The 23402-nt window shown below is 44.1% G+C and overlaps 1 long non-coding RNA gene across 1 annotated transcript in view; it reads right to left on the bottom strand.

Annotated features, from left to right (window-relative positions):
• LOC146189089 (uncharacterized) overlaps positions 1-23402 on the bottom strand; it is a 55008-nt gene that overhangs the window by 13857 nt on the left and 17749 nt on the right. The window contains exon 2 of the long non-coding RNA XR_014707270.1: positions 3313-3548. This is a non-coding gene — a long non-coding RNA (uncharacterized LOC146189089). The remainder of the gene's footprint in view (positions 1-3312; positions 3549-23402) is intronic.

The following is a 23402-nucleotide window of genomic DNA, read 5'->3' as shown; positions in this document are numbered from 1 at the left end:
TTTAGAAAATACCGTAAGTACTGTTATAAGCCTGTAAGCTTATCGGCAGGCTTTTGTCACCACTTTTATAGATTACATAGACCTTTACATGTCTTATTCGACCACGAAAAAGAAACTGAGTAATGAATGTACTGCGTGTATTATTTGCACTCTTTATATCAAGGCCTGGCAACCAGTTTTGTGTTAACATTCCTTATTTGAATGACTCTGTAGTGGCCTCGGTAATGGTCTGGAAAATTATAGGTTAGTGAAGCGAATTGTTTGGCTGTGAAGCATTTGAGTATGTCATAAAAGTTGGGCAATGATGAGTTACGTAAGAAGTTAATGTGCCGGCGCTGTATACGATGCTTTGAGCATTTCTAATTTTTAGGTCAAGTGCGGATGGAGTCGTAGTATTATTTCTTTTCATCGATGTAATTAAATTGACAAATCTAGACGACAGTAACATGGTGATAACATTGATTGCAGGTTTGCTCATCCAAAATGCTAACATTGAAATCACACTATAAGTACGAAAAGTTGTTTTCTGATACAAAATCTAAGAAGGCATGAAAAAGTCAGTGAAGGATGCAATATTTCCATTTAGTGGACGATATAACGCGGCTATTATTTGATTTCCGGATTTTAATGCTAATATTTCATAGTCATTCGTTCCTGTACTGAAATCGTGTACCAAAAATCGCACTTTATATTTGATATTGCGTCTACAGCAATACCTCCCCAATGCTTGTCTAACCGATTTAATTAGGAAAGCATATTTGTAACCATTCAATTCGACGATGTGAAAGCCTCGATAATACCACGTTTACATGGGTGAACCTCAACGAAAACTGGTTCAGTAAGTGATCAATGTCATCTTTATTATCTATAGCTGAACGTGTATTCATGTGAACAATAAATTAACGTGAATATTCGTGAATGCTGATAGATTCAGGTAAGGCAAACTGCCGATAATCAATAAAAAAACGTCTGAGGTCTATGAGTGAATGAAGCTAACACGATAGGCGTGCTCGGCAAAATCCTTGCTCAGAAGAGCCCTCTTCATGGAAACCATAGGACCCTCATAGGCGCGTGTCGTGAATATTTTCCCGTTGAATATCCAGACAGATTTCCACCTATGTTTTTTATTTTTATTTTTTTTACAACCATTCCAAGAAGCGTTTTCATAGATGGGTAGAGGTGAAATTTACTTATATGGTTCTGAATCTGTGAAGCCAAGCTCCTCACTAGTGAGACGCTTTTTCTTTACTTTCTTTAGCACTGCATCACGTTTTTTTCGAGATTTAAACTACTCAACGATGTTGCTTTTCTCTGTGTTCTTTGTTGGTACACGGCAATCAATTTCAATGTCAGACACTGAAATGGGCGCTTTTATGGCAGCGCCAATCCGAGATAAAATGTCAAGAACGCTCCAATTTTCTTCACTTGTCACACTTTGAATCTCAATATTGCATTTCCCGGAGTACTGCTCCGACTGCAACTGCCCGCTGTCACCATCTTGTAGCTTCTTTTCTAGGCACTGGTATTTTTCATCTAGCTGACTGTTTTTCGTTTCAAGCTTTTTGTTCTTCCTAACCTCAATAATAATAATAATAATAATAATAATAATAATAATAATAATAATAATAATAATAATAATAATAATAATAATAATAATAATAATAATAATAATAATAATTTGTTCACAGGAAGGGAAAGGCGCCGTATCTGTCACACTTGTTTCTGTGGACACCTGAACCGCGCCGTAAGGTAAGGGAGGAAGGTGGGAATGAAAGTGGAAAGAGAGAAAGAGGAGCCGTAGTGGAGGTTATTACGTTTGAGGCTCGTGCCTGAGTATCCCACCGCTGCCAGCAGTTATTACATGCGGCGCGCGGCCCCTCGGTAGCGTTGGCCTGGCGGCTCCGTGGACGGCGGACGGCATCAGCGGTCCCAGCAAAGACGAGGCGTCTTCTAACGAAACAACAACCTTTACTACAACATCGTGAAGGAACGGGCAGAGAAGCTGACCCGGAGAGAATACAGGCACACTCACACAGCTGGTGTCTAGCGTCGTCTCCACGGCGCGTCAAAGTAGTCTCTGTTTCAGCGGAGTCTGCCTCTGCTTTTTATAGGGATTCGAGTTCACAGGGAAAGGGAAAGCCCTCACAGGAAATGGAGAGCCAAACACGTTTGGACACGACGGGATGACTCCATCGCAGGTGGACCGACCGCATCTCCTCCACCTCCTGCAGACGGGCGAAGGCGACGCACTCTCCCTCGAGCTCCAGGCTTGGCCAGCTTTTGCACAAACACACGCACGTACACACATTTGGCGCGTGGCAGGATCAAGTCGAGACTTGCCCTCGGGAGGAAGCGTTGCGCGGCCGATGAACGGCGCCGAAATGGCCGATCCGCTCGCGGTTCTGCCTGTTGGTATGCGGTGGCCGCGTCAGTTGTCCCACTTGTCGGTGGAGAAACGCAACAATGTCTACGGAATAATTTCGACCACCTGGGGATCTTCAACGTGCACTGACATGGGGTGGTGGTGGTAAAAACAATTATTATATTATATAGAGGTATATACACTAGATGGGATGCCTAGACAAGCACTCCATTGGCATTTGCCGCAGCTCGGGCGCGCTGCGTTAAAGACCTTTTGGGCCTCAGGGGTGCAGCAGCCGGAGTGGGTCGCCTCCCAATTCTCTCGGGTGGGGCTGGGGATAGGGGGCAAAGATGGGTTTTTCTGGCAGGCCCACACCATGTGGTAGGTGTCAGACACCTCCCCACAATGCGAGCACAGCCCATCAAATTGCGGATCAAAATGTTTTAGAGTAGCCGGGCACAACATTGTATTGGTGAGCAGGCGCAGGAGCACCCGCTCGTTAGCCTCGCACAGCACATGGACGCCTCTTTGTTTCGCCTCCATCGAAACGCAGCCGGCGAGATCGGGTTCGAACCCAGGTACTCCGGCCCAGTAGTCGGGCGTCTTACCACTGCACCACTCCGGCGGGGCAGCTTCCAGGTTTTTCTTCAGTTCACCAGCAGTAATGTGGCCGTATTCCAGGCTTGTCGTAAGCTCCATCTGTTCGTTTCTAAGCTCGTGAATCTCATCTCGGAGCTCTCTTTCCATTTTTTCGCGGAATACCTTCAGCTCTTGACGCAATTCCTCGTTCAGACTAGCATAATCAGCCCTCATTTGCTCCTTCATTTTTGGACCAACCTTTGCCATCGTGGGCACGCAAAATGCAACGTACATTCAAGTTCAAATGTTGACAGCAGTGACGGATAAGAAGGGAGTAAGAAAGGTACAGCAGTGTGCTTTAAAACACTTACCTTCAGCAGAAATTCATGAGAGAATATGCCTCGTAGTCAGTCCGCCGCTGCTGCCAATATGTCTGGGATAGGTTAAGGAACGATTCTTTTGTAGGGGATTGAGACGACGTTGCTCTGGCGTAATAGGTCACGGGTGCTTTGGTAGGTGACGTATCTCGGTGACACTTGCATTCTTCAGTACGTGGACACCAAGCAGCTCTGTTACGGGCGCCATGTTCAATTTCACAGAGCGTGACCTGCAGCAGAAATTCACACGGGATTCAGGCTCGTAGCCAACCAGTCCGTCGCTGATGCCCATTTAGGTTGCTTATGCAGGCAGAAACGCGGCCGGTGAGGTTGGGTTTGAACTCGGGTACCCCGGTTCGTACGGATATACAGCCTTTAAAGCGCTGGTAATAACAGAGCTACCTTGATAAGAAGCTTCAAACTTCAATGCGATTTTCTTTAGTACTCACTGATCACATTTACAATCATTTTATCCAAAGTAAATTTTCATTGCAGTTGGCGAAAGGTCAAGACGGCGAAAACGGCATAGGGGCAACTTCGGTTGCTTATGTGGGCAGTACTGTGATGTAGTGGTTTGTTCAGCCATGTTGCCCTATTCCCATGAAGAGTAAGACGGATGTCTAGTTCCAGGAGGGAAGGAGTGTCGTTCTGAGATAGATATACTCGAAGTATCTGACATTCCTCAACAAGCCTGCGCATAGTGTGGACTGCTTCTGCTGCCGTTCGACAGGCGGTTCACTTTGACACTCAGTGAAGTATTGCACAAGCCGATATCTGCTGCGTGGTGGGAATATTTGAGTCCTACAATGTCCAAATGGGCGGAGAATGTCGAATGGGTGTGAGTTACCCTGAGTGCACCTTTACGAGACACGCAATATAGGTCCGATTGGACGTTGCCAATTCCAGGCGTAGCCGAACAGTTAGTGACGAAGGCTTTCATATGCGCGTGAACCCACCCTTTCAAATGCGAACATCTGTTTTGCAGCGAGCTCCCCAATTCATCCACCTTCCATCTTGCAGTTGACTAGTTTCGTGGAGAGGCTACATCCATGTCACGTAATAAGCCAGCACGAGCCCATGGCCACTCTTACAAGGCTAAAAAGTGAAGCGAAACGTTAAGCTTGGGAACTGCCTCCTTTAAAACCCAAGGCAACAGGCATAAAATAGGTACTTTCTTTTGCTGTCATACCCAAGTGGGGGCATCCATCGATTTTTCGACGGAGCCAAGCCTCCACGCTTCTTCTTCACCAACTACGGTTCGCACACGCCTATCGCGCCTCTTTATATACCCACAGAAAGACCACGTGACTGCAGCTCACGCGCAATCGATGAAGTTCACGAGCAATGAGAACCCACGCTAATTTTTCATTGTTGTTGTTGTTGCGGCTGTAGGAAGAAGGAAAAGAAAATGCACGGGCGTGCTACTGGCTCAGTAGCTGAACCACCTCCGCTGCCTCGTGCTGATAGAAGAGGATTTATTTATTTATAGAAAGGGAAAGGCGCGGTAACTGTCTCGCTTGTTTTCTGTGGACACCGCAACCGAGCCGTAAGGGAAGAGGGGAAGGTGGGAGCTAAAGTGGAAAGAAAGAGAAGCTGTAGTGGAGGGCTAGGGATTAATTTCGACCGCCTGGGGATCTTTAACGTGCGCTGACATCGCACAGCACACGGACTCCACTTCGTTTCGCCTCCATCGAAACGCAGCCGCCGTGGTCGGGTTCCTACCCGGGTACTCCGGCACAGGAGTCGGACGTCTTTTCACTGCACTACCCCGGCGGGGAGGCTGCGTTTAGATGGAGGCGAAACGTAGAGGAGTCCATGTTCTGTGGGATGTAAATGCATGTTAGAGATCCCCAGGTGGTCTAAATTACTCCGGAGCCCTCCACTACAGCCCCTCTTCCTTTCTTTCCACTCCCACTCCTACCTTCCTCCCTTCCCTTTACGCCGCGGTTCAGGTGTCACAGACGTCCGACAGATATTGCGCCTTCCTTTTCCTGTGAACCTATTATTATTATTATTGTTATTATTGTACAGGTAATAAATATGTCTCCTAATTTAAGTGAGAAGAGAAATACACCACAAGTATCTTGTGTTCATTAACGATTTGTATTTGGTCGCGGCGCCCCAAGTTCACAGTACATTTATTGGCATTTCTTTATTTCTGGCTCGGCATAGGACCTGCTTTTGTCCTGGGAGAATTTATTTTCATGTTGCTTATTTTTAACCAAGATGACACCATCCTCAGTTGGTCATTACATTTCACTAATGGATGATCTATATTTGAAACAGTCTCGAGCAGTGTACTATCATCCGGATATATAACAATGTGAACAGAAGAATCAGTTTGTGCAATATTAATAATACATGTAATAAACAAGAGGGGGCCTAATACGTTTGCTGAGGTACTCCGCTTTTTATTTGCATGAAATGTGATGTCTGATTATGTACATACGTACATAAGTTCTAACAGAGCGCATTCAGTCGACCTGCTTTTTCGGAAACCGAATTGGCAATATGTTATAACATCTGCCGTCATCTGTCACAAAGAAATATATTCGCCCCGCCGTGGTTGCGCAGTGCTTACGGAGCTCGACTACTGTTTCCAAGGGCGTGGGATCGAATCCCAGCCTCGGCGGCCGCCCTTCACTGGAGGCGAAAAGCAAGGCACCCGTGTGCTGTGCGATGTCAGTGCACGTTAAAGAACCCCAGGTGGTCGAAATTTCTGGAGTCCTCCACAACGGCGTCTCTCATAGCCCGAGTCATTTAGGGACGTTAAACCTCACAAAGCTCTAACCAAAGAAATACATTAGGCGACATGCAATAACTTTTTCAAGGCCTTTAGAAAATACCGTAAGTACTGTTATAAGCCTGTAAGCTTATCGGCAGGCTTTTGTCACCACTTTTATAGATTACATAGACCTTTACATGTCTTATTCGACCACGAAAAAGAAACTGAGTAATGAATGTACTGCGTGTATTATTTGCACTCTTTATATCAAGGCCTGGCAACCAGCTTTGTGTTAACATTCCTTATTTGAATGACTCTGCAGTGGCCTCGGTAATCGTCTGGAAAATTATAGGTTAGTGAAGCGAATTGTTTGGCTGTGAAGCATTTGAGTATGTCATAACAGTTGGGCAATGATGAGTTACGTAAGAAGTTAATGTGCAGGCGCTGTATACGATGCTTTGAGCATTTCTAATTTTTAGGTCACGTGCGGATGGAGTCGTAGTATTATTTCTTTTCATCGATGTAATTAAATTGACAAATCTAGACGACAGTAACATGGTGATAACATTGATTGCAGGTTTCCTCATCCAAAATGCTAACATTGAAATCATCACTATAAGTACGAAAAGTTGTTTTCTGATACAAAATCTAAGAAGGCATGAAAAAGTCAGTGAAGGATGCAATATTTCCATTTAGTGGACGATATAACGCGGCTATTATTTGATTTCCGGATTTTAATGCTAATATTTCATAATCATTCGTTACTGCACTAAAATCGGGTACCAAAAATCGCACTTTATATTTGATATTGCGTCTACAGCAATACCTCCCCAATGCTTGTCTAACCGATTTAATTATGAAAGCATATTTGTAACCATTCAATTCGACCATGTGAAAGCCTCGATAATACCATGTTTACGTGGGTGAACCTCAACGAAAACTGGTTCAGTAAGTGATCAATGTCATCTTTATTATCTATAGCTGAACGTCTATTCATGTGAACAATAAATTAACGTGAATATTCGTGAATGCTGATATATTCAGGTAAGGCAAACTGCCGATAATCAATGAGAAAAATCTCAGTTCTACCAGTGAATGAAGCTAACACGATAGTAGTAATACGGAAAGTTGAGCTAGTTGGTACATGATTGCAAATTACGAGCGCTGCGACGGAGAACAACAACGAGAGAGTAATGGCAAGGATAACACTTCTTTGAATAGTGCCATCCAATTTGGCCCTTCATTATAGGGACTGTCATTTGAATAAACCTAATGGGTCAAATGTGCCTAGTAGGAAAAAATGCCTACCGCTTTTTAACAAAACCAAGATTAAGTTTAGACACAAAGATCAAATGACAAGAGAACAGTCAGAGTCATATCACATCCATAAGAACAGTGACACGTGCGTGAGCTCACCATCTGTAAGCATCCAAGATTGTGAGATTTTATATCTGGATTCCTAGGAAAAATCTGTGAAGCGCATGTGCCTTTGGTTGTTTTCTGCGAGTATTTAACCTGTGTTCTTCGAACAAACTTTCAGTTGATAGTAGCGCCTGTCCTTGTCATTACTCTCTCGTTGTTGTTCTCCGTCGCAGCGCTCGTAATTTGCTAACACGATAGGTGTGCTCGGCAAAACCTTGCTCAGGAGAGCCCTCTTTATAAAAACCACAGGAACATGATAGGTGCGTGTCGTGAATATTTTCCCGTTGAATATCCTGACAGAATTTTCACTAATGTCTTTATTTTTAATTTTTACGACCATTCCAAGAAACGTTTTCATAGATGGATAGAGGTGAAATTTACTTATATGGGTTCTGAATCTGTGAAATCAAGCTCCTCACTAGTGAGACGCTTTTTCTTTCCTTTCTTTAGCACTGAATCATGTTTCTTTCGAGATTTAAACTACTCAATGATATTGCTTTTCTCTGTGTTCTTTGTTGGTACACGGCAATAAATTTCAATGTCAGACACTGAAATGGGCTCTTTTATGGCAGCGCCAATCCGAGATAAAATGTCATGAATGCTCCAATTTTCTTCACTTGTGACACTTTGATTCTCAATATTGCATTTCCCGGAGTATTGCTCCGACTGAACTGCCTGCGGTCACCATCTTGTAGCTTCTTTTCTTGGCACTGGTATTTTTCATCTAGCGGACTGTTTTTCGCTTCAAGCTTTTTGTTCTTCCTGACCTCAGCTTCCAGGTTTTTCTTCAGTTCACCAGCAATGTTGTGGGCGTAATCCAGGCTTGTCGTAAGTTCCGTCTGTTCGTTTCTAAGCTCGTGAACCTCACCTCGGAGCTCTCTTTCCATTTTTCGCGGAATAATTTCAGCTCTTGACGCAATTCCTCTTTCAGACTAGCATAATCGGCCCTCATTTGCTCCTTCATTTTTGTACCAATCTTTGTCCATCGTGAGCACGCAAAATGCAACGTACATTCAAGTTCGAATGTTGACAGCAGCGACGGATAAGAAGGGAGTAAAAAAGGTACAGCAGTGTGCTTTAAAAACACTAACCTTCAGCAGAAATTCATGAGGGAATAAGCCTCGAAGTCAATCCGCCGCTGCTGCCTATGTGTCTGGGATAGGCTAAGGAACGATTATTTTGTAGGGGACTGAGACGACGTAGCTCTGGCGTAATAGGTCACGGGTGCTTTGGTAGATGCCGCATCTCGGTGACACTTGCATTCTTCAGTACGTGGACACCAAGCAGCTCTGTTACGGACGCCATGTTCAATTTCCCAGATCGTGACCTGCAGCAGAAATTCACATGCGATTCAGGCTCGTTGCCAACCAGTCCGTCGCTGCTGCCCATTTAGGTTGCTTTTCTAGGCAGAAACGCGGCCGGTGAGGTTGGGTTCGAACTCAGGTACCCCGGTTCGTTCATTTATACAGCCATTAAAGCGCTCGTAATAACAGAGCTACCTTGATAAGACGCTTGAAACCTCAATGGGATTACATTTAGTACTCACTGATCACATTTACAAGCATTTTATCCAAAGTAAGTTTTCATTGCAGTTGGCGAAAGGTCAAGATGGCAAAAACGGCATCGGGGCAACTTCGGTTGCTTCTGTGGGCAGTACTGTGATGTAGTGGTTTGTTCAGCCATGGTGTCTTATTCCAATGAAGAGTAAGGTAGATGGCAAGTTCCAGGAGGATAGAAGTGCCGTTCTGATGCAGCACTGTGATGAAATAATTTCCTCGGCCATGCTGTCCCGTTTCCAAGAAGCGCATAAGACAGCAAATTCTCGAGTTCAAGCTGCCATAATGACAAGTTCCAGGAGGGAAGGAGTGTCGTTCTGAGATAGATATACTCGAAGTATCTCACATTCCTCAACAAGCCTGCGCATAGTGTGGACTGCTTCTGCTGCCGTTCGACAGGCGGTTCACTTTGACGCTCAGGGAAGTATTGCACAGACCGATGTATTCGGCGTAGTAGGAATATTTGATTCCCACAATGTCCAAAAGGGCGGAGAACGTCGAATGGATGTGACTTACTCTGGGTGCACCTTTACGAGACACGCAATATAAGCCCGATCGGACGTTGCCAATTCCAGGCGTAGCCGAACAGTTAGTGACGAAGGCTTTCATATGCGCGTAACCAAGCCTTTCAAATGCGAACATCTGTTTTGCAGCGAGCTCCCCAACACATCTACCTTCCATCTTGCAGTGGAGAGGCTATATCCATATCACGTAATAAGCCAGCACGAGCCCATGGTCACTCTTACAACGCTAAAAGGTGGAGCGAAGGGTTAAGCTTGGGAACTGCCTCCTTTAAAGCCAAGGCAACAGGCATAAAATAGGTACTTCCTTTTGGTTTCATACACAGGTGGGGTAATCCATCGATTTCTCGACGGAGCCAACCCTCCACGCTTCTTCTTCATCAACTACGGGTCGCACACGCCTATCACGCCTCTTTATATACCCACAGAAAGACCACGTGACTGGAGCTCACGCGCAATCGATTAAGGTCACGTGCAATGAGAACCTTACGCTAATTTTCCATAGTGGCGGCCGCAGTGTACCATTTTTTAGTGCGTTGCACTACTAATCGCAATCACAGATTTCGCCGATGTCTCTCCTCGAGGCGAAATGAAGAGGCGTCCGTGTGCTGTGCGATGTCTGTGCTGTTTTTGTTGTTGCGGCTGTAGCAAAAAGGAAAGGAAAATGCACGGGTCTGCTATGAGGATGATGATGATGCTGATGATGATATGGCTTTCCCTTTTGCATTGGGTGGGCGCAAAAATGCACCCTAGCCGTTGTTGAAGGGGCAAAAAAAGAGAGGAAAGTAGAGGCGGGGAATTAAAGAGCACTGCAGAATCTACATTGGAGCAATGCGAAAGCACGGATGCTGCTGTTGGTTGCTTCTGGTTGCTTCTGTTGCTTGAGTCACTTCTTGTTTGCGCATATTAGTTTTTCGTACTTTCAGATTGGCCCCGCCGGGGTGGTGCAGTGGTAAGACGCCCGACTAATGTGCCGGAGTACCCGGGTTCAACCCGACCACGGCGGCTGCGTTTCGATGGAGGCGAAACTAAGAGGCGTCCGTGTGCTGTGTGATATCAGGACACGTTAAAGATCCCCAGGTGGTCGAAATTACTCCGTAGCCATCCACTACGGCTCCTTCTTCTCTCTTTCACACCTCACTTTTCAGCTGTCCACAAAGAAAAGTGTGACAGATACTGCGCCTTTCCCGTCCTCTGACCCAATTATTATTATTTTCAGATTGCGCGCCAATCTCTTTCTACGCCCTTTTTCGGCTATACTTCCGATTGCGTGACGTCACATCCTCTACCTCACAATAATTCACTTCTTGTTTACGTTTACCCATTTTACTCTGTGGTACTTTCAAATAGCCCTCCAATCCCTTCCTATGCCCTTTTTTGTCTGCTCTACTTCCGTGATGTGACGTCATATCTGTTACGTGACGTCATATCCACTAAGGCACCCCTTTCTCTCTTTCTGCTTTCACTCCCACCTTCCTCCCTTCTCTTACGGCGCGGTTCAGGGGTCAGATACAAGTGTGGCATATACTGCGCCTTTCCTTTCCTGTTCCCGACCACGGCGGCTGCGTTTCGATGGAGGCGAAACGAAGTGGCGTCCGTGTGCTGTGCGATGTCAGCGCACGTTAGATTCCCAGGTGGTCAAAATTACTCCGTAGCCCTCCACTGCGGCTCCTCTTTCTCTCTTTCCACTTTCACTTCCACCTTCCTTCCTTCCCTTATAGTGCGGTTGAAGTGTCCACAGAAAACAAGTGAGACAGTTACCGTGACTTTCCCTTCCTATAAATCATTCAATAAATTTCCTTTCCTGTTAACCAGGTATTCTAATTACCTAGTTAACTTATTGTCCTTATTGTTTTTTCGGACGCAACATTACGTCCCCCTTTATCGATTTACACCACTCATTACCCTCTATCACTTCTCAGTTACATCTGCTGCGGACAAAATTTTGCGGACACGTTCTGCGGACACGGTCTGCGGACTGCGGACATAAATCTGTGAACATAGTGAACTAATGCTTCCGCATTAAAAACCGCGGATTGAAAGCGGGTGTGAAACGGGCTATATCGCTGCAACACTCAGTTTTCGCTCTGTCACTCGGTTCAAGCCATGCTTAAAATATTTTAGTCTTCCTGGCTGGACCATTTAAGATAGTATTGTTTTATACCTTGCTCAATCAAGGCGGCCGGTGAGAATTCGAGCGGATTTCAATGATTAACGCAGATATTAAAGGCTAGACGTACTTGAAACGATACTTCTCTTGCTGAACGATAGATCCATAGTGTTTGCAATGGCTGTAGGCACCAGTCATAACGGCGCGGGAGACGGGTTTGCAGAGCTAAGCGTCTCCCCGAGCGCTGCCATAATCAGGAGAATTACATTGCTCCACTGTCTGCAGACAGTGAAGATTGAAAACTGCGCACGAATTAACCGCCAGCGCAGCGTGCACTGGCGGCCAATTCGAGCTGTCTGCGCTAAGGTACGACACGAGGCTCTCCGCGTGCTTCATCCCTGGTTTCAACAAAAAGATCGTCAACACCGCCGGTTTCGTTTTACATAGAGATGAAGCAAATGAAAGTACAGCGCGTTGCACAATTAGAGGCGCGATGTAGAATGCTTCTCCCAGCTAAGCCGTGGAATCCTCACCGTTCAAATTTTGCACAGAAAGGGCATTTTGTCGCTGGTATTTCTAATACCAAATTTGTTCGGGGAACTTGCCTGATTCGATCAGAAGTCAGATGTTTCCATCTTATGCGGCGGCGACGACGCCAGACGAGCCGCTGCCCCAGCGATGGTACTGGTGGCGCCACCTCATGCTGCTTACAACAACTCTGTAGCAGAAAAAGAGCGGGCGAATGTTTTGGCAGAAAGTTTGAGTTGTTGTAAGCAGCATGAGGTAGCGCCACCAGTACCATTGTTGGGGCAGTGGCTCGTCTGGCGTTGTCGCCGCCGCATAAGATGGGAACATCTGACTTCTTTTGATCGAATCAGGCAAGTACCCCAAACAAATTTGGTATTAAAAAATACTAGCAACAAAATACCATTTCTGTGCAAAATTTGAACTGCGAGGATTCCGCGGTTTAGCTGGGAGAAGCATTCTACATCGCGCCTCTAATTGTGCAACACCCTATTGGTGCATACATGGCTCAGTTGGATAGAGCGAACTGATCCGATTGGGAGCGGCAAGCATTGCAACCATTGGTCAAAAGTGGTTGCACTCACACTGAACATCCCGCGCACGTTATGCAATGTTTTTCGCTTTAGTGCGCAAAAGCGAGAACAGTTTCGCTCCGTTGTTTTTCTTTATTCTTGTTTCAATAACTCGCATGGCATCGCCTTGTTGGCGGGTGCAAAGCCGTCATCGGCATGAACCATTGGATTCGACTAAAAAAATTATGGGTGTGCTCTTAATAATAGGTATTCACTGTGTCCGCCTCCCGATTTCCAAAGTACTATAAAGCGTCTCCTGCGGCTGTAAACGTGTCGCTGCATTGATTTGCTATCCTTTTGTTTTTTTGTTTTTTTTTTCTTTGACTGATAATAATAATTGGTTCACAGGAAGGGAAAGGCGCAGTATCTGTCACATTTGCTATGTGGACACCTGAACAGCGCCGTAAGGGAATGAATGAAGGTGGGGGTGAAAGTGGAAAGAGAGAAAGGGCAGCCGTAGTGGAGGGCTACGGAGTAATTTCGACCACCTGGGGATCTTTAACGTGCGCTGACATCGCACATCACACGGACGCCACTTCGTTTCGCCTCCATCGAAACGCAGCCGCCGAGGTCGGGTTCGAACCCGGGAACTCCGGACAGCGGTCGGGCGTCTTACCACTGTGCCACCCCGGCGGGGCTGCGCATAGTTCGAATTTTTGTTAGTGTCCTCCCGCCTAAACACATCGCATAGTATTTCTTCGCTCATCCGTAATGTCACACTGAAGTGTCTCATGACAGTGCCTTCGTGGCCTTACCATCTCCTGTGTTGCCGTCCCCATGTAGTGGTATCGTTTGCTCGGACAATGACCGCTAGTCTTAAAGTTCCAGTGTTGTTTATTGCGATCGTCTTTCTCATCTCAGCACTAAAGCACTTATATAGAGCCTACCGTTAACACTTCGCAGCCAGTAGACGTGGCAAGCTTGAAAAACGATGTTTTGAAGGAAAAACAAATGCTGCCCATAACTCCCGCTTCACGAAGCTCTTTGCCGGAACAACTTAGCCCTCTCTATGCAGTAATAGTGGCTGGCAGATAAAACTAATCGAAAAAGGTATTTTTCTGCCCTTAAAGCAAAAACATATCATGACCCTTGAACATCGTATGCCCAAAGTCGCGGGCGCATGTTAGCACTGGACGTTATTTACAAATTGTGCAAATCATACTCTTTCGATTGTGAAATCAACACAGAAATTTTTCGTATGACTAGTTTACGGGTTCAAGAGAAAAATTAACAGTGGGTAAACCTCGTATACATTGTCAGCAATAATAGAGCATATATGTAGGGAAAAAAATTCTGTTTTGCTATCGCTTAAATTTCGCCACCATCGTGCAGACTGTCAGTCCCGAGAGCCCCTAATCAGCCATCGAAATGTTAGTTATGCGGAAACCAGTTGTTAGAACGTGGACGTACAGCATTATGGCAATGCGTAAAACCTAGAGCACGCCTAGATAATGACCTATTTGAGGTACTTAGCATGCAGCAAGAACAAAATTGTGAAGGAAGCGGCCATGAAAATTTTGTATTAATTTTGAATCGCTCATTTCAGTATCGCGATTAGGCGAAAAAACAAAGGCGCCGTTTATCGCAGCGATATCGTTGCGAAAGCATTACTCACCTTATTAGGTTCTGCGATTATGTTTTGGGTAGAGATAGTTCAAAAAAAAAAAAATTACAGGACCGCGCTGAACCCTGCTTAAGAGCGGGAACGGCGAAAGCCATTATACAGTACTGTTTTCACGAACTGCGTCGTCATTGTCATCGCTACTATCATCATAATCACAATCACTGTTATCACATTTACCATTTTCAAATAAATGTACCGTCAAATTGTCATCTCTAATAATATTATTAACACTAACTGCATCACCATTGTCATTGTTACTATCATCCTTACGCCAGACAACATGGAGGAAGGACAGAACTTAGGAGAGGCCCTTGCCATGCCCAATGCATTGGAGGAAGTGTGGTGGAAGTGACGTCAAAATTTAGGGTTAGCCAAGTCGGGCCATTAGCAACGGCGACGCGTTGCTATGAAAACTCGGGCCACTAGCAACAGCATTGCTAAGGGCCCTAGGTACGTGAGCGTCGCGGAGAAAGGGTAAAGGAGGAGGAGGGGCCTCTTCTAAGCTTTCCTTCCTCCATGCCAGACAAGGAAATTAGCGATCTGTTTCCTACGATCCCGGCGTGGAGTACTGGTTTGCCCGCTCGGCTGGGTATTGGAGGGATACTGGCTCGATTGCCAGTATAGACAAGTATTTTTTTAAGTGTCAATGCGAGGGACCTTTGCTGGTCACACTTTCTGTGACCGTCCCCCTTGAGGCAAGAAAGGCAGCTGCCTTGAAGGATGACGTCATAAGGCCGTTTCTGAAAGGCGCATGCATGTAGGGTGACGTCCCGGCGCCGGCTAAGCGTGCGGGCGATCCCAGGCCTGATTCGTGGGGATGCCGGCAGGTTATGAAACACAAGGCTCGCTTCTGACTTCATTTGATGAATCCCTAGGGAGCCTCCATTCTGGTGGAAATAAAAGTTGTTCACACAAACACACACACATACACACGCACCTGAGCCTGGGTATAGTGTACTAGAATACGGTAGCCTGGGGATCGAGAGCCGCGGTAACGACGCTTCACTGCTAACCAAGCTGCACAGTTCAGAGGTCGCGACCGGAATGTGTTGCTGGTAAAGCTACAAGGACGAGACCAAAGCGGTTGCAAAAAGGAGGTACTCTTTCCAAACCATTAGCGAAGTTGCCTTTCTTTTGCATGTCGTCTTTTTCTTCTCGCGCAAGCTATCAGACAATACAAGAAATTTAATATTAATAAATGAGCTTCTTAAGCATGTACTAAGTTTGAACGACGATGTCCTTGCAGCAGAAAATATCGGTTGCCACAAACATGGTTTTACAAATCAATTGAGCAAACTTGTAAAAATACACTTGCGCCTGAAAAGAAAAACACAAATATTTGTACTATACGATGTGTTTAACTCTTTAGTGGCCATTACGTGTGAGAATCTGAAGTTCTAAGTTAAATGACATTTGTATAAAATTATAACTGGACACGCAGATGAGTCCAACGATGAAAGCGAAACTTGCGCGTGGAGCCGTTGTTTCACCTGTTTTCCGCCGTCTTCGCTGTCACAGCCGAAATCTGACGTTAAAGCACCGTGTTCTGTCCCGCTTCTTGTCAGGGTGTCGATAAAATAGACCGCAGACTATACGCGAAGTCAAGAGGTTTGAAACGTTTTGGAGTGACCATTCTAGCTTTCGACCTAGACGCTGCCGCGCGTTCGTTATGGGTTAAAGAGTAGAGAAAAATAAACCGTTGAAAACGAAACTTAATTTGTCTCATTATATGTCAAACAGCGCAGTCCGCCCGAAGGGAATGAGAAAGTCTCTGAAGCCGGCGTGGAAGTCAACAGATGCACCGCGTCTTCAGTGCGCGTTGAAAAATGCCCTGAGAAAATAAAGAAAACTACTCTGAAATAATAAGTGGTTCACAGGAAGGGAAAGGCGCAGTATCTGTCACACTTACTCTGCGGACACCTGAACCGCGCCGTAAGGGAAGGGATGAAGGTGGGAGTGAAAGTGGAAAGAGAGAAAGAGGAGCCGTAGTGGAGGGCTATGGAGTAATTTCTACCACCTGGGGATCTTTAACGAGCGCTGTCATCTCACAGCACACGGACGCCACTTCGTTTCACCTTCATCGAAACGCAGCCGCCGTGGTCGGGTTCCTACCCGGGTACTCCGGCACAGTAGTCGGGCGTCTTACCACTGCACCACCCCGGCGGGAAGGCTGCGTTTCGATGGAGGCGAAACGTAGAGGCGTCCATGTGCTGTGGGATGCAAAGGCATGTTAAGATCCCCAGGTGGTCTAAATCACTCCGGAGCCCTCCATTACAGTAGCCTCTTCCTTTCTTTCCACTCCAACTGCTCCCTTCCTCCCTTCCCTTTACGGCGCGGTTCAGGTGTCACAAAGATCCCCAGGTGGTCGAAATTACTCCGTAGCCTTCCACTACGGCTTCTCTTTCTCTCTTTCCACTTTCATTCCCATCTTCCTCCCTTCCCTTACGGCGCGGTTGCGGTGTCCACAGAAATCAAGTGAGACAGTTACCGCACCTTTCCCTTCCTATAAATAAATCAGTTTTTTTACGTCCGACAGATATTGCGCCTTCCTTTTCCTGTGAACCTATTATTATTATTATTATTATTATTATTATTATTATTATTATTATTATTATTATTATTATTATTATTATTATTATTATTATTATTATTATTATTAGGGATGACTACTGGAGATATTACCTGTTCATCTTCTGCCTCTGCTCCTCGCCGTGCGGTTGACTTACCCAGTGCGATGAAGAAGCACCGAAGTCGAGCCATTACTGGCGCATCCAGCTCATCTGTCCTGAACGTTGCCATTTACCAAAAGAAGCGTCCGAAGACTATTTTCGTCTCTAAACTCAGTCCCGATACTACATCGGTAGACCTTACCAACCATCTAAAATCAGTGAATATTACTCCCATTTCCTGCCGGCAGCTGAAAACAAGGTACGACTCCTACTCGTCCTTCCATATTGAAATTGATGAAGAATCCTACAGTAAGCTTGTTGAGCCTTCGATGTGGCCGATGGGCTGCATATACAAGGACTTTCGTGGGAAGCTTTACGACGATATGCTTCATCCCTCTGAACTGACGCAAAATTGCAGTGGCCCCTAATTTGGATATCTATTATCAAAACGCCCGAGGTCTTCGGACTAAGGGATCAGAATTTTTTTCTAGCGTCTTGTCCTCTTGTTATACCGCTGTTGTGGTTACCGAAACCTGGCTGTCAAGTGATATTCCTTCCAATGATTTCTTTCCAAATAATTACTCTGTTTTTCGTAGCGACCGCCCTGAAACAGGTCCCAAATCAAGAGGAGGTGGAGTGCTCATTGCTATTGACAGTTTTGTGAAGTGTGTTCGACGTTCCGATCTGGAAACTGTTGAAGAATGTGTGTGGCTCGAGCTCACTTTAAATCGATATGAAAAACTTTTACTTGCAGCTTTCTACATTCCTCCGAATCTACCTCCTTCAGCCTATGATGATGTTCTGCTCTCAATCGAACATGTTATAACCCGTCATAGCAAACACAAACTTCTTATTTTAGGTGATTTTAATACTCCTGGTATCAACTGGAACTCACTTATTTCTTCTCACAACAATCATTACATATTAAGTAAGTGTAACGCTCTACTTGATTTTATAGCCTTTAACTCTTTGCAGCAACACAATTTCATTGCAAACTGTTGCGGTAATATTCTTGACATCTATCGAATTTTGAAAGTGTTCGAGTCTCGAGTTCAGACATACCGCTGACTCGCTGTGACAAATTTCACCCTCCGCTTCTAGTTACTACTGCTCTCTCTGCCTCACCTTCTACTAATTCAGATCGGGTGGGGAATTCGCCCCGTTTCGCGTATGCACGTGGTGATTATGTCGGTCTTTTCAATTTCTTCTCTTCCGTCGACTGGTCCCTTTTAAATGACATTAATGATTCAGATAGACAAGTCAGTCGCTTTACAGAAATAGTTCTTGATGGTATGCGTCGGTACATACCTTTGTATACTCCTACGCATAGGAAGTTCCCTTCCTGGTTTTCAAGGGAACTAATAACGGCGTTAAAGCTCAAGGAACGGGCCCACCGTAAAGCGAAACGCCCTGGGTTTCACAATTGGGCAGATGAGTTTCGCCGTGTGCGTTCTCTTTGCAAACGCTTATACAAGCGGGACTACGACTCCTATCTTGAGTCTTTAGAGAGGAATGCCTCAAATCGTCCTAGTCAGTTCTGGCGTTACGTTCGCAAGCGTTCCATTAAATCAGATTTAAGTATCAGCTTAGTTGACTCTCAGGGTTCGGAAGTTCGGGATGTTGCCGACAGTTTTGCACAACATTTTTCCTCCGTTTACAAACCTCCACATTGTGATTCCGTTTGCCTCCCATCTGGTGCACTATCTAATTCCATTCTCTTTGACGAGGAGTTGATAACTGAGAGTCTTAAGCGTCTGAGACCATCTTTGTCTCCTGGACCTGATGGCATTCCAGCTGCCATAATAAAAGCCTTCAGTTATATCTTCGTACCAGTACTGACTGCCATATTTAATAACTGTTTAAAAAATGCTGCCTTTCCTCGCGTGTGGAAAATGGCACGCGTGTTTCCTGTCTTCAAGTCTGGAAACAAATCTGATGTTTCCAATTATCGTCCGATTTCTCTTCTATGTGCAACCTCTAAGCTGTTCGAATTAGCTTTGCACAGCGTACTTTCCTTCCATCTCAAACATATCATAGTACCGAATCAACATGGCTTCATGTCGGGCCGCTCTACTTCTACCAACCTTGTCACGTTTATGACGTATGCCTCTGCAGCTGTCCTTCAGAGGGGTCAGGTTGATACTGTGTACTGTGATATGAGCAAAGCTTTCGACGTTGTTACTCACTCACTACTTCTTGAAAAACTTCTACTCTCTGGCGTTGAAGTCTCACTCGTAGCCCTCCTACGCAACTATCTCCTTGATCGCTTCTGCTTTGTCAGTGTCAATGGACAGACTTCTTTCGTTCACCCTGCAACGAGTGGAGTTCCTCAAGGTTCAGTACTAGGCCCGCTTCTCTTCTCCGTTTTTATTAATGATGTTTCCTCGGCGATAAAGAACTCCTCGTTTCTTCTTTATGCTGATGATATAAAAATATTCAAGGTAATACATTCTTTTCAAGATTGCGTGTTGTTGCAATCGGACATATCTGCTTTTTCTGATTGGTGTGCGATGAATCGACTTACCCTCAATTCTTCCAAAACTAGGGTTGTGTCCTTTACTCGTAAAACACATAGCTTTCTCTACCATTATTCTGTGAATTCCGTGCTGTTGGATAGGGTTGATGAAATTAATGACCTTGGTGTACTTTTTGACCGCACCCTCAGCTTCTCCTCTCACATTAACCGCATTGCTCAGCGGGCTATGCGCACACTCGGATTCGTTTGCAGACTTTCGAGAGAGTTCCATACTCCACTTCCGTTCCTAAAACTGTACCTGTCCATATGCCTGCCGGTCTTGGAGTATGCGTCGGTTGTTTGGAATGGCACTTGCAAATCGAACTTGGACAAGGTTGACAGAGTACAAAAAAAATTTTTACGGATATTTCATTATCGCTTTCCTTGCGCAACTTCCCCCTCTCGCTCCACCAGGAGCGCCCAACTGAATCTTCCTACCCTTCACAGCCGTCGTATCAGACTTGATATCATATTTCTGTACAAACTCCTTCATGGCCACATTATGTGCCCTCAGCTCTTAGAGTACATCCTACTGCGCGTTCCGCGAAAGAGCATGAGGGAATTCAGACCATTTCAGGTTTCTCCTCTTCATTCCCACTCCCCTCTGGACAGGATGCAGTGGTTATTTAACTCTTTTTGTCCTCACCTTGACATCTTCCAAAACTCGCTCTGTTCATTTACATTGGATGTTCGTAGCGTTGTATTCTAAATAGTACTTTATCACTTAAAACTCCCACTTTCTAGCCTTAAATTGTATTTACTTCACTTCTTGCTTTTTCTCCTGTTCAATGCTGTCTGTATCGTGAACTACTTTTTATCCGTTTCTTACTTATATTTCAACTTTAAACTTTATATTCGAATCTTACTGCCCCTTGTTCAATTTTACTTCTTTATTGTATTATTCTGTATTTCTAGCCTGTGTTTTAAGTACCATGCACTTGTTGCGCCTGGAAGGGTTGTTTATTTTATGTATATTTCTGTATTACTATAATCAATGTCAGTTATTTGTTGTTTTTTTTTTGTCTTCTATCTACCGTTCGTTTTTTTTTTTCTTTATTTCCTGGTGTGCTAAAAAATTCTCTCACTGTGTATATAAGTGATGCTACTCATTGTTTGCTTACTTTCCGTGATACTTTTCGTCTGTTTCATTTCATGTATTATTTATTTCTTTTTTTGTGTTCTCTTTGTGTGTGTAAACATGTTTGTGCTTTTTCATTTTTGTTTCTTTTTTTTTATTTGTGCTGCAGCACAAAGACCACATGGTTGTTCCTGCGCACATTAAATAAAGATTGATTGATTGATTGATTGATTATTATTATTATTATTATTATTATTATTATTATTATTATTATTATTATTATTATTATTATTATTATTATTATTATTATTATTATTATTATTATTATTATTATTATTATTATTATTATTATTATTATTATTATTATTATACAGGTAATAAATGTGAGTCTCCTAGTTTAAGTGAGAAGAGGAATAGACCACAAGTATCATGTTCATTAACGATTTGTATTCGGTCGCGCCCCAAGTTCAGGGTACATTGGCACTTCTTTATTTCTGGATCGGAATAGGATCTGCTTTTGTCTTGGGAGAATTTATTTTCATGTTGCTTATTTTTAACCAAGATGACACCATCCTCAGTAGGTCATCACATTTCACTAATGGATGATCTATATTTGAAATAGTCTCGAGCAGTGTACTATCATCCGGATATATAGCAATGTGAACAGAAGAATCAGTTCGTACAGTATTAATAATACATGTAATAAACAAGAGGGGGCCTAATACGCTTGCTGAGGTACTCGGCATTTTATTTGGATGATATCTAATGTCTGATTATGTAAATACGTTCACACAGTTGTCTATACGCGAGGTGAGAGTTTAGCAATTCCAGTGGTCCGCGATGAGTTATTGCAGTCAAGACAATCAAATGCTTGGTAAAAAAATCGAGAAAAGGTTTCAACGGAGTACTTAATGTTTTCATTCTTTTGCAAAATTTTTTTATTACGTTCTAACTGAGCGCATTCAGTCGACCTGCTTTTTCGGAAACCGAATTGGCGATATGTTATAATATCTGCCGTCATCTGTCACAAAGAAACATATTCGCCCCGCCGAGGTTGTGCAGTCCTTACGGAGCTCGACTACTGTTCCCAAGGGCTCAGCATCAAATCCCGGCCTCGGCGGCCGCCTTACCATGGATGCGAAAAGCAAGGTGCCCGTGTGCTGTGCGATGTCAGTGCACGTTAAAGAACCCCAGGTTGTCGAAATTTCTGGAGTCCTCCACAACGGTGTCTCTCATAGCCCGATTTGGGACGTTAAACCTCACAAACCACTAACCAAAAAATACACTAGGCGACATGCAATAAACGTTTTCAAGGGCTTTAGAAAATACCGTAAGTACTGATATAAGCCTGTAAGCTTATAAGCAGGCTTTTGTCACCACTTTTATAGATTGCATAAGTATTTACATGTCTTATTCGGCCGCGAAAAACAAACTGAGTAATGAATGCATTGCATGCATCATTTGCCCTGTTTATATCAAGGACTGGCAGCCAGCTCTGTGTTGACATTTCTTATTTGAATGACTCTGTTGTGGCCTCGGTAATGGTCTGGAAAAATATGGGTTAGTGATGCGAATTGTTTGGCTGTGAAGTATATGAGTATGTCATAAAAGTTGGGCAATGATGAGTTACGTAAGAAGGTATTGTGCCGGCGATGTATACGATGGTTTGAGCATTTCTAATTGTTACATCAAGTGCGGATGAAGTCGTAGTAATTATTCTTTTCAGCGATCTAATTAAATTAAAAAATCCAGATGACAGTAACATAGTGATAATATTGATTGCAGGTTTCCTCATCCAAAATGCTAACATTGAAATCATCACTATAAGTACGAAAAGTTGTTTTCTGATACAAAATTTAAGAAGGCATGAAAAAAGTAACTGAAGGATGTGCTATTTCCATTTAGTGGACGATATAACGCGGCCATTATTTGATTTCCGGATTTTAATGTTAATATTTCATAATCACTATTTACTGTACTGAAATCGGGTACCAAAAATCTCACTTTTTATTTGATATTACGTGTACAGCAATACCTCCCCTACGCTTATCTAGGCGATTTAATTATGAAAGCATTTTTGTAACCATCCATTTCGACCATGTCAAAGCCTTGATAGTACCACGTTTACATGGGTGAACCTCAACGAAAACTGGTTCAGTAAGTGATCAATGTCATCTTTATTATCTATAGCTGAACGTGTATTCATGTGAACAATAAATTAACGTGAATATTCGTGAATGCTGATAGATTCAGGCAAGGCAAACTGCCGATAATCAATGAGAAAAATCTCAGGTCTACGAGTGAATAAAGCTAACACGATAGCAGTAATACGGAAAGTTGAGCTAGTTGGTACATGATTGCAAATTACGAGCGCTGCGACGGAGAACAACAACGAGAGAGTGATGACAAGGTTAACACTTTTTTGAATAGTGCCCCTTCATCTAATTTGGCCCTTCATTATAGAGACTGTCATTTGAATAAACCTAGTGGGTCAAATGTGCCTAGTAGGAAAAAATGCCTACCGCTTTTTAACAAAACCAAGATTAAGTTTAGACACAAAGATCAGATGACTAGAGAACTGTCAGAGTCATATCACATCCATAAGAACAGTGACACGTGCGTGAGCTCACCATCTGTAAGCATCCAAGATTGTGAGATTGTATATCTGGATACCTAGGAAAAATCTGCGAAGCGCATGTGCCTTTGGTTGTCTTCTGCGAGTATTTAATCTGTGTTCTTCGAGCAAACTTTCAGTTGATAGTAGCGC

The sequence above is a fragment of the Amblyomma maculatum genome, chromosome 5 (assembly GCF_055883805.1).
Source record: "Amblyomma maculatum isolate TAMU_Amacu chromosome 5, ASM5588380v1, whole genome shotgun sequence".
NCBI lineage: Eukaryota > Metazoa > Arthropoda > Arachnida > Ixodida > Ixodidae > Amblyomma > Amblyomma maculatum.
The sequence above is the reverse complement of the archived record's forward strand: the minus strand, read 5'-3'. Positions and strand labels throughout refer to the sequence as shown.